The sequence below is a fragment of the Eubalaena glacialis genome, chromosome 2, assembly GCF_028564815.1.
Source record: "Eubalaena glacialis isolate mEubGla1 chromosome 2, mEubGla1.1.hap2.+ XY, whole genome shotgun sequence".
Classification (NCBI taxonomy): Eukaryota; Metazoa; Chordata; class Mammalia; order Artiodactyla; family Balaenidae; genus Eubalaena; species Eubalaena glacialis.
In genome coordinates this window covers 130475133-130493297 of record NC_083717.1, presented here as the reverse complement: position 1 = coordinate 130493297, position 18165 = coordinate 130475133, and the positions used below count along the sequence as shown (strand labels likewise).

The 18165-nt window shown below is 41.1% G+C and overlaps 1 non-coding gene across 1 annotated transcript; it reads right to left on the bottom strand.

Moving 5' to 3' along the window:
- Nucleotides 1–17498: 17498 nt before the first annotated feature.
- Nucleotides 17499–17624, bottom strand: LOC133086084 (U6atac minor spliceosomal RNA). The gene has a single exon (XR_009699865.1). It is a non-coding gene; the product is annotated as a U6atac minor spliceosomal RNA (small nuclear RNA).
- Nucleotides 17625–18165: the final 541 nt, after the last annotated feature.

Sequence of the window (18165 nt, the reverse complement as noted above, 5' to 3'; positions counted from 1 at the left end):
AACAGATATAGCTGGTTTAGGAGGAAAAACCTTGACTCTCCTGTCCTTTTACCTACCAAAACCTTATCTGTTCGAGACAAAATTCAGTGCTACTTCAATTTTATCCTTTGCCTTAATTTCCCATTATGTTATGAATTTCAAGGAATTCATCACAAACTGCCTTTGTAGCTATTAGTGAGCATGTTTTATTTTGCTTGGTTTTGTATATATCTTTGGGGGAAACAAAGAACCTGGCTGAACACCTTTTATCAAGTAGTCACTTAACAGCAGTTGCATAAGTGAGTGCTTATGATGCTGATTCTGATTCCATTTCTGATCATTGTTATGGAACAAAGTTTGTGTGCCTGTTGAAGAGTGAGGCCAAATAAACTAAAACATCGTCAGAGTTTGGAGCAGAGAAAGGTTTATTGCAGGACCAAGCAAGGAGAAAGGAGAGCTTAAAAACCTTGAACTCCCCATTGGTTTTCTGAAAAAAGATTTTATAGGCAAAATTTGGGGTGAGGGCTGCAGGGTGTGTGACTTTCTTCTGATTGGTTGGTGGTGAGGTAACAGGGCAGTGTTCCAGGAATCTTGTGCTCAGCCGGAAGTGGCCACCCTCCACCTGGGTGTGGGCCTTAGTTCTGCAGAAGAGCTCAAAGATATTGTTATGTATATTCCTTGAGGAGGACCCAGGACCCTGCCCCAAGATGCACTATTGTTTCTTGGCTGCCCCTCCCTTGTCTCTGCATCCCCTCGCTTCACTGATTAGCAACTGTTTGAACCTGTCCTTTGGAACTCAGGGAAGGTCACAGAGGCTGAATGAAGCCTATTTCCTACAAACAAGAAACGGGGGACACGGAAAGGCTTTGGACCCAGGAGCCCTACAGGGGCTCAATTTCATCATCAGCTATGATTCTGCCACCAATTCCAATGTGTGTGTGTTTTTTAAACACATGGCCAAGCAATTCTCTGATACCAGCTGGGTGTCTTATAACTTAATTCTGACACTGTCTACTTGGAAGTAGCATCAGATCCCACAGGTTAAGGGCTCAGTCTTACAAGACTCTCTCCCCTCATCCTCCAATTCAGTAACCAGTTGCAAGTCTGGGCTGTCACTTGGGCTTCTGACCCATCAGCTATAGATGGGAAGTTCCAACAACCCTCTCCTTGGATTTCATTAATTGGCTTCAGTAGTTCATGGAAGGGAAACAGTTTACTTATTAGATTACTGGTTTATTATAAAAAGATATAACTCAGAAATAGCCAGATGGAAGAGGTGCACAGGGCAATGTGTGGGGAAAGGGGCACTGAGTTTCCCTGTTCTCTCCCAGCATCTCCATGTGTGAGCCCACCAAAGAAACTCTCTGAACCCTCTCCTTTTGGGTTTTTATGGAGGTTTCATTACATAGGCACAAGTGATTAAATCATCGGCTAGCCCCTCTCTTCCCAGGAAGTTGGGGGATGGGCAGTGAGGACAGTAGGACTAAAAGTTCAACCCTCTAATCCCCTGGTTGGTTCTATTGGCTACCAGCCCTCATCCTTAGGTGCTTTCCGAGAGTCACCTCATTACCATAACAACAGCTACCTTGATTGCTCTTCTCACTGGAAATTCCAAATGTTTTAGGAACTCTGTGCCAGGAACAGGAGGAAGACAAATAGAAATTTCCTTTTATAAATCACAATTATCAAAGTGATGAATCTGAAGTGTTGTTACTGTTCAGCAATGTGCTGTCACCATCTGAACTACTGGACCAGCCACTGGAAAAAAAGAGTGTATTTCCATTAACTTCCCTCTTAGGGCTTGTGTGTACACAGAAAGTTTCTTTTGTTATAAAACATGATTTGGGGTACCTTTCCCTGTTGTCTGAGGGCTGGGAGTACGTGCTGCCAACATTCATCTCTGCAACTTTCCCTTTTGTATTTCCCATGGCCTACTCTATTAATTAATTAATTTATTTATTTATGGCTGTGTTGGGTGTTCCTTGCTGCGCACGGGCTCTCTCTAGTTGCAGCGAGCGGGGGCTACCCTTCATTGCAGTGGCTTCTCTTGTTGTGGAGCACGGGCTCTAGGTGCGCGGGCTCAGTAGTTGTGACACGTGGGCTCGGTAGTTGTGGCTCGGGCTCTAGAGCGCAGGCTCAGTAGTTGTGGCACATGGGCTTAGTTGCTCCGCGGCATGTGGGATCTTCCCTGACCAGGGCTTGAACCCGTGTCCCCTGCATTGGTAGGCGCATTCTTAACCACTGCGCCACCAGGGAAGTCCTGGCCTACTCTCTTTTGATGGATTATTTTTGTTACTGAACCAAACTTGGGTCTGCTCGAGCACACAGGAAAGCCAATCTACTGACACTGGATTGTGGTGAATGAAAGCACGGCATTTACTGTAAGGTGCTGCACGAGGAGTCTGGGACAGCTAGTGCTCAAAAAGCCCCAGCTCCCCAATGGGTTTCAGGAAAGCATTTTTGAAGGCCAGGTGAGGGAGGCGGATGGAAGGGTGTGTGATCAGCTCATGCACAATTCTCTGATTGGTTGATGGTGAGGTAACAGGGCTGTGTCACAGGGGTTACATTATCAATTCTTAGGTTCCAGTAGCTTGGGGGCTACGTATACGTGCCCAGGGTCATCAAGTAGTTAGTCTCCCTTTTGGTGAGAGTTTTATCATCTGTAAAGCAATTCAGGAAATGTGCATCAGATACTGTTATCTGGTACTCCAGAGAGGAGCTAAAGCAGAGGATATGGGGGAGGGGTCTGTCCTGGGAAGGCCCCACCCATAGTGTTCCGCTCCGTTACAATTCCCCCTTTTCTTTGATACTCCTCCATCTTGAGGAGAAGAGGTGTTGGACAAGAAGAGGAGTAACATTCTGGGGAATAATGTTTTGGATAGAGAGGTTAATCATAAACTCGGCAGAGGAACTCAGTTTTGGGAGGACTTAGATTCATTTTCATGTTACGTTGCAAATATCTAACCACAGTGTATAATCTTGATCTTGGAGGGACAGCAGTGAGCAGCCCTAAAGAGAGACCTTAGTTCCCTGCCTAGGAATCGAACCTGGGCAGCCTGGATGAAAACCAGGAGTCCTAGCCACTAGACCACCAGGGGCTAGAGGCTAGAAGGAAAGTGGCCCTGGCTCTCTCCCCCATTTGAAAGCAAGAATGTTTCAAGGAGGCAAAAACTATAAAAACAGGTACAAAAGTTATTATTAGAGACACAGCACAATGTATGGGAGAGCACACAGAGAAACAGTTTATTTATTTAAGACAGAAGCAAGGGGCTTCCCTGGTGGCCCAGTGGTTAAGAATGTGCCTGCCAATGCAGGGGACACGGGTTCGATCCCTGGTCCGGGAAGATCCCACATGCAGCGGAGCAGCTAAGCCCGTGCACCACAACTACTGAAGCCTGTGAGCCTAGAGCGCATGCTCCGCAACAAGAGAAGCCACCGCAATGAGAAGCTCGCGCACCGCAACGAAGAGTAGACCCCGCTTGCCTCAACTAGAGAAAGTCCACACGCAGCAACGGAGACCCAAAGCAGCCTAAATGAATGGATGAATGAATGAATAAATAAATAAATTAATAATAATAATAATAATAATAATAAAAAGACAGAAGCAAGGCAGAAATACACGCCCAGAGAGAAAGGGTACGGGTGTTCTGTCTAATAAGGAGTGCAGTAAGTTAGAAGCTAGGCAGAGATGCACACCCGGAGAGGAATGCAGGCATCCTGAATGAGGATCTCAGTAAAGAGGTGATTTAAATCACTTGCATAGGACAGTCCTTCCGGGTCTTTGTTTACATTTGGCCAATTATCTTGTTTCTTTTTTCACACCTGACTGGTCCTAGAATGCTCCCCAAGATGCGTGCGCAACTTTTTGCTAAGGTGGATCCCACAGTAGAGGCCTGTGGGTACATGTCCACACACATTATGGGGTGGTGCCCCCTCCCTTTCTGACCCCCAAGGAGCCTTCTTGCGCATGTGCAGACAGGGAAGTTTTCCTTGACCTCAGGAGCGGGTACCTTATCTCTTTACTTTAGCAGAGCTCATCTTCCACCACTAACTTTGTCCTTGGAGTGTCTGGGGGAGAACAAAGTTTCACTTTTACTCCACGTGACAAACACCAGCTGTCTGGCCCAGGGGCCCATCTATCTCCTACCTCAATCTTACAGGTCCAAAGGTCATTCTGTTGCATCGACCATCTGTCTCAGATAGTTTTTATTTCTAGTTTAACTCTGTCAAAGGTCTTAGGTGCCAGCAGGCTATTGCCCCCAATAATAACAGAAGATAGTATGATCAAATTAATAGATTCTACTTTCACTTACAGTCACTCTTATCACGTAGAGAATGAAGGAGTTTCCTCTCTTTAAGCAATGACTTGGGAATCTTGCCGCATCTTTATTGGTTAATCACTCAACCAGGATTTTTTGAGCATGACCAATATGCATTGTACCACTCTAGACACTATTGAATATACAGAGAAAGTAGATTCCCTGGAGGGCTGTCCAATCTAGTTGATTAGTCAACATACATGCATGTGAAATAGTCAGTGAATGAGATGGTGGCATATAATCAACATTATCAACTACTCTAAAGAAACTCTTCATTGGGCTCTGTGTGCCATAAGTCTTCACAAAGAACAAATGGGTGGGAGAGTGTTCGTCTCCTCAGCGCTGCTCAAGGACAGTGTGGCTCTGGCGTCCTTTCAGCTGCCAGTCAAGGAGCACCCTGTCACTTCAAGAGTTTTGAAGCTTTGGGAACAGCAGTCAGCACTCAGGGAGCCCCATTTCAATGGTGTTGAGGCAGGATCCTCCTGCAGTGTGTGGGAAGCCTACATCCAGGAGGAGGCTGAGGCAGAAGAATGGGAGCACCTAAGAGGTCCCTTTGGGTGGTCCAGGAATGAATGGGGAAGATGAGATTTACACCAGCAGGTGGCAGTGATGATCCAGGGAACTTGGGGTATTAATGTTGCTTCAGTGTTAATTGAATCCACAGGATGGTGGAGCCTGAGAACCTTCAGGGTAAAATAAATATCATTTCTATTCCTTCCTTTCCATTCATGGTGGCACCATAAAAATGTAGGCATTCACCATCTCATATCTAACTCTTATCTCTGTAACAGGCTCTCCACAGGTCTCCTTCTCCTCATCTTGGTCAGCTCCAGTCCATTTTGGTTCATTGCCAAATTGACCTGAAGTGCTGCTTTTGTCGTGTTATTAGAAACTCTTGAATATAAGGAGACGGACACACTCATTGGAGCTTCAGGATAGAAGTGATGGGGTGTGATGGAGAGGATGGGATGGAGGGAGCATGCGATCTCCCCCCCCCTATTCTCCAATCCTTTCCTCACCATCACCTCACAGATATACACGAGAATGTGACTTTCATGATGATGCTGGCATGTTAGTTGAGTTCAACCTCATCTTTGGCTTCTTTTGTTTTTAAGCTCATTAAAAATATACACTAGCCCTGGGAGAAATCATGAACTAATGCTGTTGAACAGCTAACTTCTTAACTAAGGTAAAATCTGAGCAAAAATTGGTAGCAAAAATTCCCTCTGTCCGAACAAACGTATGGACACCAAGGGGGGAAAGTGGCGGGGGGTGGTGGTGGTGGGATGAATTGGGAGATTGGCATTGACATATATACACTAATATGTATAAAATGGATAACTAATAAGCTGCTGTATAAAAAATAAATAAAATACACTTCAAAAATTTTTTTAAAATAGAGATACAAAGAAAATTTGGAAAAAAAAAATTCCCTCTGTCCACAGATTTTCAAATTTGAGTCATATCAGTATCACAGATGTCTTAGGTTGGCTACCCCAGAAGCAGATCCTGAGACAAGAATTCAGGTGCATGTATTTTATTTAAGGAGTCGTTTTCAGAAGAAAAATATGTAGAAGAGCAGGGGAGTGCGACAAGGTAGGGAAAGAGGCAAAGCAAGGAATGTAGTTTCCGGTAAAGTGTAGCCCATGCATGAGGATGGTGAGAGAGATGGTCTGGAGTATAAATCACACTGTCTTTTGTATCCTATACTCTCTTTTTCTTTGGCAATGTTGATGAGTATGGAGGTTGGCTTTGTAGACTTCTGGGCAAGGTGGTTTCTCTTGGCTGAGGGCAAGTTTCCATAGCAGGGTGCCTGGGAGCTATTATTAGCCAACACTCATAGCAGCTGAGAGAATATGTACAACCCAGTAAAAAAAAAGAAAAAGATTTGGATGGGACACCAACAGCATCAACTATCAATACAATCTACCCTGTTCTGATTCACTTTTAACTGAAGCATAGATTCTCCAGGATTCTGGTTGATCAGTTTCTAGGAAAACATACAAGAGGAGAGTTAGTGGCAAGCTGGTCCTGAAGTCACAACTAATACTCATCTCCAACCTTTACCATTGATCCTAGATTCTTCTCGCCCTCAGCTATCATTTCTGCTTGTCTAGGTGACTTGTTTGATGGGATGACTCAAATTCTCATCCCTGAGGGGTCTGAGCCCAAGAATCAACTCAGGTTTTCCTTCTCTTTTGTTTGTCAACTGATCATAGGGAATGGCCCCATAAGGTCACAGGTGTGAGCCAAGGGAAAGGCTTCAGTGCAGTAGGGATGGGTGTGCTGGGAATCTGGGCTACCTGTTCTTGCAGCTTATTTGCGACCTCTGCACCTGCTTGAGGCTGATCCCAGATGTGCCACTTTATTCATAGGTGGATTGCTTCTCGGCCTATGTGGGTCATGATGGGCATTTATAGTACACGGTTACTTACTATCCCATGATAAGATGCTCCATCTCTAACATGCCAGGAGCTATTTCTCAAATGGTGTATAATTAATTCCCTGTACGCCCTATTCATGCAGAACCCTAATGATCTGTGCTGTGACTCTCATAGCTTGCCTACAATTTCACAAGACACCTTTTCCTACCTCTAGTACTATTGAATCTGCCTTAATAGTATGGCCCAAGTGTCAGGTTGCTTATACTATGGTTTAAACCTGCCACTGACCCCTTTCTTACTCTAGGCCCAATTCGGAAATGAAAGCCTTCAAAATCATTTGATAAATGAGTCAGAGCAGTATTCCCAAGAATAGTTGTCCCACTCCCCTGGACTTTGTGATACCCACAAAGTCCAAAGGGGCCCATCAAGCACTGTGTTTTTTTCTTTTAGTGGTAGGAGGTACAAGGTATAATAAATTGCCCTTACTTTGGAGGTAATATTCTGGAATGCTCCAGAGCATTGGACCCAAAAACTGTAGTAGAAGGACTCTGAATCTTTGTAGGATTTATTTCCCACCCTGTGGAGCCCGTATAAAGACATCACGAATGCCTGATAACATGATATCATCAGTATAGTAGATCAATGTGATGTTCTGCAGAATGTCTGGATGTTCTTAGTTGCTTTTGGGACTATGGTGTGACAGAGAAGTAATAATCTGGGACAAGATCTTGAATGTACCCTGTTGTCCATCACATGGCAATGCAACCTGCTTCTGATCTTCCCTCCTGATAGGCATGGGAGAGAATGCATTTGCCAGATCAAGAGCTAAAGACCACATTCTATAGCCTGTGTTAATCTTCTCTAGTAAGGATAACCACATCTGGCACAATAAATACAACTGAGGCTACTACTTGATTAAGTTTTTACTAGTCCATTGCTATCCACCATGATTCATCAGGTTTTTGTAAGGGGCCATGGAGGCAAATTAAATGAGAATATAAATGGGGATACAGACCATTGTCACTGCATTATTTAAGTCCAAGAGTGGGCCTAATCTCTCTCATTCCCTTGGGAAGCAATTTGGTTTTTATTATTTACACTAAAGGTAGGGGTAGTTTCATGGGCTCTCATGTGACCTTTCCTACTACAGTTCTTTTACTCTACTGTTTAAGGAACCAATGTCCAATGCAAGAGTCTAATAAGTGATTAAGTATGTCCGTTCCATTTACGCATTCAGGAACTGGAGAAATGACCACTAGAAAGCTGCGTGGACCCAGTAGACCCACTGTGAGATGGGTAGGATTGGTTCAGAAATCCAAGTATTGCCTGGTATCAAGTACCTCTGTTCTAACAGGAGGTCAGAGTGGTGCTATGGTTTTCTGGTTATCAGTGTCACCTTGGAATTCCCCCCAATATATGGTTATTTGGGTAAATGACCACAGGCAGGGACTACTCTGGGAATCATTGCTATATACGCTTGTGGTATTGAAGCTTCCTTTCCTCTCTCTATATTTAATCTTTACATTATTTAAAACTTAAAAGTTGCAAGAACAGTACAAAGAATTCCTGGATATCTTTTACCCAGATCCCCCATATGTTAACATTTTACTACATTTGCTATATCCTTTTCTCTGTAGATGGATGGATTGGTGGCTTGATGTGTTTGTGTAGTATGTATGTATATACATACATATACATACTTTTTTTCCGAACTGTTTAAGACTAATTTGCAGCATGATTCCCCTTTATTTCTAAACACTTCAGTACGTATTTTCTAAAAACAAGGAATTCTCTTAAATAGCCATAGTATAATAATCAAAACCCCCAAATTAACATTGATATAATACTATTACCTAAACTATAGACCTTACTCAGATTTTACCAATTGTCTCAATAACATCCTTTATATTAAAAGAATATCCAGGGTCAAGCATTCCTCTCAGCTGTCGTATTTCTTTGGTCTCCACTGATCTACAACAGTTCCCAAGTCTGTCTTTGTATTTCATGAAATTGACATTTTTGAAGAGTACAGCCCAATTATATTGTAGCGTGTCCTTCAATGTGGGTTTGTTTGCCTCATGATCAGATTCAAATTACACATTTTTGGCAGAACTACTACTGAACATCCTGGCGATGTTAAGTTTGATGATTTGGCTAAAATGGTACCTGCCAGGTTACCATTATTACTATTTTACATTCTGTGATTAATAAGTATCTCGTGGGGGTGATACTTGAGAGTATGTGAATAGTATCTCCTATTTTCTTACCAAATTTTCATGCACTATTTTAGCTATCATTGGTTATTCTTGCATGAGTCAAGGTGCTTGTTGAATGGTGGTTTCTGATTTCATTATTCCTTCTATTGGCTTTCTACTGCAAGAAAGAGCTTTCCCTTCTCCCTTATTTATTTATATCATTGTAGCCCCTATGGGTTTTTGCTTTATTTAGTGTTATAATCCCTTACTATCATTATTTGGATGCTCAAATTATCCCCAATTTTTCTGTCTCCTCTCTTTCAATCTTTGGATTCTGGATCTGAGAACTGACTTGGGTTTGGAAATTGGGCAAAGGATCATGACTTTCTACTGGGACAGCTGATCTCAACCTTCTGCTCATACGTTCTTGGTATTGCTGAATATTATTAAGCAATAATCTCTTGGCTATTTATATATCTTGCTTCTGTGGACACCATGTCCTATAGCACCCTGAAGGTCAGCTACCACTGGCTACCATTCTGACTTTGCTGCCCATGGTTGTAATCATGACCACCTAGCTTCTGGCAAGTAAGTGCTGCTATCAGGCCTCTGTTATTTTGGGGTTCTATGATCCCCATAGCTTGTAAGGAGTTCGGTATTGAAGCAGCACCTTCTACCTATAGAGGACAGTTTACAGAGGACAGCAATTATGAAGCTTCTTAATGATGCCAGTGACACTCCCTCCCCAGCACACTTCATTTTGTCATGATAACCAGAATGACCTCTGGGCTCTCCCAAGGAATATAGCAGGTTTTCTGGTATATGGATTATAATAAATCCATTCCAGCTTGGCCATTCCTCCGAGCCTTTTAATCCTCCCTCCATACTCTGCCACAGTAGCTCTTGTATCTCTTCTTCATTTAAGTGGGTCAGGCTTCTAAGAGCTATCCTAACAGGGAATTAGGAAAAGCCCTGGGGCCTTATCAGGATGTTAAGTCTTGTGTCATGGAAGAGTCCCCCCATACTGATGATTATCCAGCTTTATTTTCTACTGCCCTTGATTCAAGACCTTCGAGATCCGTGTCCAGGCAAATTCTACCCCTTCCTGTTGGAATATCTTTGTTAGCTCCTGCAGCTCCTTCAGTGTATAATCCCTTGGCAGGCCTGGACTTCTCCCGTTGGGCCATGCTCACATTTGACCCCAGTCTTGGTCCAGGATGGGGCAGATCCTGAGGAGGGCAAACATTGTCCTATAAGTACCTGCCACTGCAGAAGATCCTGCATTATCTTCAAACAAAGGGTAATTGTTATCCTCTAATAAAGGAAATGAGCTGCTTTTACAGGCCAAAGGATTCTGGGAAATTGGGGGCTCAAAGTTGTTAAGCCTGTCTACCCAGATAGCCCCATTCCAAGTCTACTCCTTCCCTATCGGGGCCCTGACTTGGATGTGGAAGACGTGTGAAGGCTGAGAATTCATCCTGCTGGAATTTTGATAGTCTTATAATTAATTCCTCACGTTGGGGGCAAGGAGACGATGAAAAACTTAAGGATGAGGGAAGATGAGGTCAGGTGTCTGCAATAATCTAATTTCAGAGGCTTAGTGATTAAGTTTCTGGTCCGTGCATGGCTCTGAGATACCAGCATCCAGGAGCCACAGATGAGATGTTGGCTGAGAGACCCAGTGTTGGCAAACTCTTTAGACTGGAATCTGGCTCCACTCCCCACCAACCCCCCACTTCCTAATGTTACTCCACAGCTCAACACTCTTCCAGCCAGGCTGAAGTCCTTAGGGTCTGGCCACTTGCCATGCTCATTGCCAAGCCATTCCTTCTTTCATGCTCTTCTTTCTCTCCAGAGTTGCTTTCTTTCTTTCTTTCTTTTTCTTTCTCCCCTACCAGCCTTCTAAAATCCAAATTCTGGGGCTTCCCTGGTGGCACAGTGGTTAAGAATCCGCCTGCCAATGTAGGCGACATGGGTTTGAGCCCTGGTCCAGCAGGATTCCACATGCCGTGGAGCAACTAAGCCCGGGCGCCACAACTACTGAGCCTGCACTCTAGAGCTGGCGAGCCACAACTACTGAAGCCCACACGCCTAGAGCCCGTGCTCCACAACAAGAGAAGCCACCACAATGAGAAGCCTGTGCACTGCAACGAAGAGTAGCACCTGCTCGCCACAACTAGAGAAAGCCCGAGCGCAGCAACAAAGACCCAACGCAGCCAAAAAAATTTAAAAATTAAAAATAAAATAAAATCCAAATTCTTGTTTACAGCTGAAAACAAAATTGACCTCTCTGATTTTTCACAGGGACCATTCCAAGCTGGATCCATCTCTCCCACTGGATGGGAAGCTCTGTGGTCAAGCATTTTACTTTAAACATAGCAGGATTGAGCAGAACTGTCTTCCTTTCTCCTAGCTAGATACTAGCTTGCTCAGTTTCCCTTTAAAGTTTTTTTTTTTAATAGAACTATATTTAATTGATTATATTGACATAGTTTTAGTCAGATAGTCTCTAAAAAAAAGTACATTCATACTTACAAAAGGTAATTATTTTTTTACTTTAAAGCTGTTTCTTTGGATATTTACTCCCATATTTCTAGATGGCATGTTTATACTGCTATTTCCTACTTGATTTAAGTTTGGAATATTATTGGCTTCCCACTTTTAAAATGATTTTATATCATGCTCCCACTCCCCCAGTCGTTACTATTATACCCCATACTTACCCTCTACCCATCCTCTCAGCAAACTTATATCATGCCTTTTGATTAGCCCAAGGATCAATTATTATTAAACCTATGGAAATGTTAATCGAGCCAAGCCATGCAGTATTCTCTGATTGCATTTTCATGCTTGTATAACTTTGTTTTCCCTTGAGTTAATAATTGTTACTTTTAATTTTCTATGAGCCTCTAAACACTCCAACAGAAGGATAAATCTCCTCTCAATGTGTCTGAAGATATTTAAGTCATCACTTTTTTCTTGGAGACAGACCTCCCGAACGTCATTGTCCATGGGCTGCCGTCTGGACAGGCCAGCAGCACAGTGGTCATCCTTGGATGAGCGGATCTCCTTTCACCACTAACCTGGCATTCCCAGCGCTTCTTCCCTGAGCTGCATCCCTTGCTTCCTGGATTCTACATCTTCCTCTTTCTTGGTTAATATACAACATATATAAACAGCTCATACAACTCAACATCAAAAAAAACCACAAAGAACCTGATTAAAAAATGGGCAGAAGATGAAATAGACATTTTCCCAAAGAAGAAATACAGATGGCCAACAGGCACATGAAAAAATGCTCAATGTCATTAATTATCAGAGAACTGCAAACTCAAAATCAAAATGAGATATCACCTCACACCTGTCAGAATGGCTATCATCAAAAAGAACAAAAATAACAAATGTTGGTGAGGATGTGGAGAAAAGAGGACGCTTCTACACTATTGGTGGAAATGTAAATTGTGCAGCCACTGTGGAAAACAGTAGAGCGTTTCCTAAAAAAAACTAAAAATAGAACTACCATATAATCCAGCAATTCTACTCCTGGGTATGTATCCAAAGAAAATGAAAACACTAATTCAAAAAGATACATGTGGGCTTCCCTGGTGGTGCAGTGGTTAAGAATCTGCCTGCCAATGCAGGGGACACAGGTTCGAGCCCTGGTCTGGGAAGATCCCACATGCCGCGGAGCAACTAAGCCCGTGCGCAACAACTACTGAGCCTGTGCTCTAGAGCCTGTGAGCCACAACTACTGAGAATGCGAGCCACAACTACTGAAGCCCACGTGCCTAGAGCCCTGGTCTGCAACAAGAGAAGCCACCACAATGAGAAACCTGTGCACCACAACAAAGAGTAGCCCCTGCTTGCCGCAACTAGAGAAAGCCCCACGTGCAGCAACAAAGACCCAACACAGCCAAAAATAAATAAATAAACAGATTAAAAAAACAGAAAAAAACAAAAAGATACATGTACCTCAATGTTCATAGCAGCATTATTACAATAGCCAAAATATGGAAGCAACCCAAGTGTGCATCAACAGATGAATGGATAAAGAAGATATGGTGTATATATATATACAATGGAATATGACTCACCCATACATAAAAAAGAATGAAAATTTGCCATTTGCAACAACAAGGCTGGACTTGGAGGGCATTATGCTAAGTGAAATAAGTCAGATAGAGAAAGACAAATACTGTATGATATCACTTACATGTGGAATCTAAAAAATAAAACTAGTGAATATAACAAAAAAGAAGCAGACTCACAGATATAGAGAAGAAACTAGTGGTTACCAGTGGGGAGAGGGGAGGTGGGAGGGGCAATATAAGAGTAGGGGACTAAGAGGTACAAATTATTATGTATAAAATAAATTAACTACAAGAATAGATTGTACAGTACAGGAAATATAACCATTATCTTATAATTATAAATGGAGTATAACCTTTAAAAATTGTGAATCACTAAGTTGTACATATAATATGTAAAATTGTATAAGATTGTAAAACAACTATAACTCAGTAAAAGAAAATAAGATAATATGAAAAAGGCAGTATTCTAGAGTAGGTGAGGTTTAGCTATTTCTTTGCAACTTTACTACCAGGTTATAATGACAGCAAGCTTTCAGAACAAATTTTGTCATATGGTCATGACACAAAACACCTTTTCTGTGAATTCTATGAAGGTCAATAGTTTGATTATTTTGATGTCTGTTCTATGCATCCCGTGCCTACCATAATGCATGATGCCTGAGTCAAATGAGTCACTATTCCAGTGACAGGATTCAGCTAACCCTGTCAATTATGGTGGAAGCATGGAATCTACTGAATCAGTGATAAAACCAAAGACCATTTAGGGATCAAACCCAGAGCACCATCATCAGCACAGTTAAAGGGTCTTTAGACCAGTGATGTCCAGTGGCAATGTATAATGTGAGCCATATTTAAAAATGAAAAACAATATAATTTGAATAATATATTTTATATGACCTGGTTTATCCAAAATATTATCATTTTAACATGTTGAACTAGCAATATTTCATATGCTAAATAGCCCATGTGTCTTGTGGCTACCATATTGGACAGCATAGTTCCAAATTCTTAAACCCTATTCATTTTAGGGTGGAAATATCTCTAAAATAGTTTAGCTACTGCACATATATTGGATACGATTACTTTCACTAATGAAAACCCAATTTGAACATCCATTATCTTAGCAAAATGTCTGAAATTGATGAGAAAGAGATAACTGAAGAGCTTGTAGCTACTTCTGGAATAGAGACTTATTTTATTATTTTTATTGAAGTATAGTTGATTTACAATGTTGTACTAATTTCTGCTGCACAGCAAAGTGACTCAGTTATACACATATACATTCTTTTTTTTAAACTTTTTATTTTATATTGGAGTATAGTTGATTAACAATGTTGTGTTAGTTTCAGGTGTACAGCAAAGTGATTCAGTTATACATATACATGTATCTATTCTTTTTCAAATACTTTTCCCATTTTGGTTGTTACATAATATTGAGCAGAATTCCCTGTGCTATACAGTAGGTCCTTGTTGGTTATCCATTTTATTTATCTATTTATTTTTTAATATCATTTTAAAATTAATTAATTATTTTTGGTTGCGTTGGGTCTTCATTGCTGCGCGTGGGCTTTCTCTAGTTGCGGTGAGCGGGGGTTACTCTTTGTGGTGCGTGGACTTCTCATTGCAGTGGCTTCTCTTGTTGGGGAGCACGGGCTGTATGCATACGGGCTTCAGTAGTTGTGGCGTGTGGGCTCAGTAGTTGTGGCGCATGGGCTTAGTTGCTCCGCAGTATGTAGGATCTTCTTGGACCAGGGCTTGAACCCGTGTCCCCTGCAATGCAAGCGGATCCTTAACCACAGCACCACTAGGAAGTACCCTAGTTATCCATTTTAAATATAGCAGTGTGTACATGTCAATCCCAAACTCCCTAACTATCCCTACCCCCCACCCATCCCCCAGTAACCATAAGTTCATTCTCTACATCTGTGAGTCTGTTTCTGTTTTGTAAATAAGTTCATTTGTTTCTTTTTTTTTAGATTCCACACATAAGTGATATTTCTCTTTCTCTGTCTGACTTCACTCAGTATGACAGTCTCTAGGTCCATCCATGTTGCTGCAAATGGCATTATTTTATTCTTTTTAATGGCTGAGTAATATTCCATTGCATATATATACCACATCTTCTTTATCCATTCTTCTGTCATTGGACATTTAGGTTGCTTCCATGACCTAAACAGACATTTCTCCAAAGAAGACATACAGATGGCCAAGAGGCACATGAAAAGATGTTCAACATCGCTAATTATTAGAGAAATGCAAATCAAAACTACAGTGAGATATCACCTCACAACTGTCAGAATGGCTATCATCAAAAAATCCACAAACAATAAATGCTGGAGAGGGTGTGGAGAGAAGGGAACCCTCCTATATTGTTGGTGGGAATGTAAATTGGTGCAGCCACTATGGAAAACAGTATGGAGGTTCCTTAAGAAACTAAAAATAGAGCTACCATATGATCCTGCAATCCCACTCCTGGGCATATACCCAGTGTTCATTGCAGTGCTGTTTACAATAGCCAAGACATGGAAGCAACATTCTTTCTTTAATACTCTTTTCCATTATGCTTTATCCCAGGAGACTGGATACAGTTCCTTGTGCTATATAGTAGGACCTTGTTGTTTATCTATTCTAAATGTAATAGTTTGCATCTACTAACCCCAAACTCCCAGTCCATCCCTCTCCCTCCCCCTTGGCAACCACAAGTCTGTTCTCTATGTCTGTGAGTCTGTTTCTGTTTTGTAGATAAGTTCATTTGTGCCATATTTTAGATTCCATATATAAGTGATATCATATGGCATTTGTCTTTCTCTTTCTGACTTACTTCACTTAATATGATAATCTGTAGTTGCATCCATGTTGCTGCAAATGGCATTATTTCATTCTTTTTTATGGCTGAGTAGTAAGCCATTGTATATATGTACCACATCTTCTTTATCCATTCGTCTGTCGATGGACATTTAGGTTGTTTCCATGTCTTGGCTATTGTATAGTGCTGTTATGAACACTGAGGTGCATGTATCTTCTTGAATTATAGTTTTGTTCAGGTATATGTCCAGAAATGGGATTGTTGGATAATATGGTACCTCTATTTTTAGTTTTCTGAGGAACCTCCATACTGTTTTCCATAGTGGCTGTACCAACTTACATTCCCACCAACAGTGTAGGAGGATTCCTTTTTCTCCACACCCTCTCTAGCATTTGTTATTTGTAGACTTTTTAATGATGGCCATTCTGACCAGTGTGAAGTGGTACCTCACTGTAGTTTTGATTTGCATTTCTCTAGTAATTAGTGATGTTGAGCATCTTTTCATGTGCCTACTGGCCATCTGTATATCTGCTTTGGAGAAATGTCTATTAAGGTCTTCTGCCCATTTTTTTGATTGGGTTTGTTTTTTGTTGTTGTTGTTGAGCTGCGTGAGCTCTTTGTTTATTTTGGAGATTAAGTCCTTGTTGGGCACATCATTTACAAATATTTTCTCCCATTCCGTAGGTTGTCTTTTTAGTTGTTTTATGGTTTCCTTTGCTGTGCAAAAGCTTGTAAGTTTGATTAGGTCCCATTTGTTTGTTTCTGTTTTTATTTCTATTGCCTTGGGAGACTGACCTAAGAAAACATTGGTACAATTTATGTCAGAGAATGTTTCACCTATTCTCTCTTCTGGGAGTTTTATAGTGTCAGGTCTTATATTTAAGTCTTTAAGCCATTTTGAGTTTATTTTTGTGCATGGTGTGAGGGTGTGTTCTAACTTCATTGATTTACATGCAGCTGTCCAACTTTCCCAGCACCATCTGCTGAAGAGACTTTTTTCCCATTTTATATTCTTGCCTCCTTTGTCAAAGAATAATTGACTGGAGGTGTGTGGGTTTGTTTCTGGGCTCTCTGTTCTGTTCCACTTATCCGTATGTCTGTTTATGTACCAATACCACACTGTTCTGATTACTGTAGCTTTGTAGTATTGTCTGAAGTCTGGGAGATTTATGCCTCTTGCTTTTTTTTTTTTTTTTTTTTTCCCTTGGGATTGCTTTGGCAATTCTGGGTTTTTTATTGTTCTATATAAATTTTAGGATTATTTGTTCTAGTTCTGTGAAAAATGTCATGGATAATTTGATAGGGGTGGCATTAAATCTGTAGATTGCTTTGGGCAGTATTGCCATTTTAACAATGTTAATTCTTCCAACCCAAGAACATGAGATATCTTTCTATTTCTTTAAATTCTCTTTAATTTACTTTATTAATGTTTTTATAGTTCTCAGCAAATAAGTCTTTCACCTCCTTGGTAAGGTTTATTCCTAGGTATTTTATTTTTTTAGTGTGATTTTAAAGGGTATTTTTTTTTACGTTCTCTTTCTGATATTTCATTGTTAGTGTAAAGAAATGCACTGATTTCTGAATGTTAATCTTGTATCCTGCTACTTTGCTGAATTCATTTATTAGATCTAGTAGTTTTGTGTGAAGTCCTTAGGGTTTTCTATATATAGTATCATGTCATCTGCAAATAGTGACAATTTTACCTCTTTCCTTCCAATTTGGATAAAAAACAATGGTTAGATGCCACGAAGTAGGTGGAAATGCCTTAACCATATGCATGTTGTCAGGCCCAAGGGCCTCTTCCATTGTTGTGAAGGGGAGTGCTAACCTTGTCTCCTTTTATACAACACTGGAATAGAGAATTTTTTGATGAAATGTTTAGCTGATAGCAACTGAGGTGTAATTCCTGAACAGCACAACTAACCTTCTGGAATGAGACTTAAAGTAACAGCATACACTTTCTTCTGATGGACCGTATTTTAAAACCAATGTGATATTGCTCTTACTTTGGGAAATATTTCCAAAAAGCTATGAAATAGATCTTCAAAAATTTTATACATATGCAAACACAAATATTGTTCCAAAATTGTCTGTGTGTGTATGTGTGTGTGTCCATGTAGGCACAAAGGATTCACACTTTAAGTCAGACTGTCTTGGGTATCTTGCTAAAACTCTTTCCCACTAGTTCTTAGAAAATTTTAATATGATAGCACCAGGGAGCCTGAGGCAGCATGACTTATGGTGGTGAGGCAGAGTAATGTTTTGAGATACTCACCTGAATTGTTTGCTAAATATTTTTTTCCTCTCCTGAATTTTAATTAGGTAGGTCTTGTTTTATTATCCAATCTGCCATTCTGTGTCTTTTGATTGGAACATTATTCCATTGACATT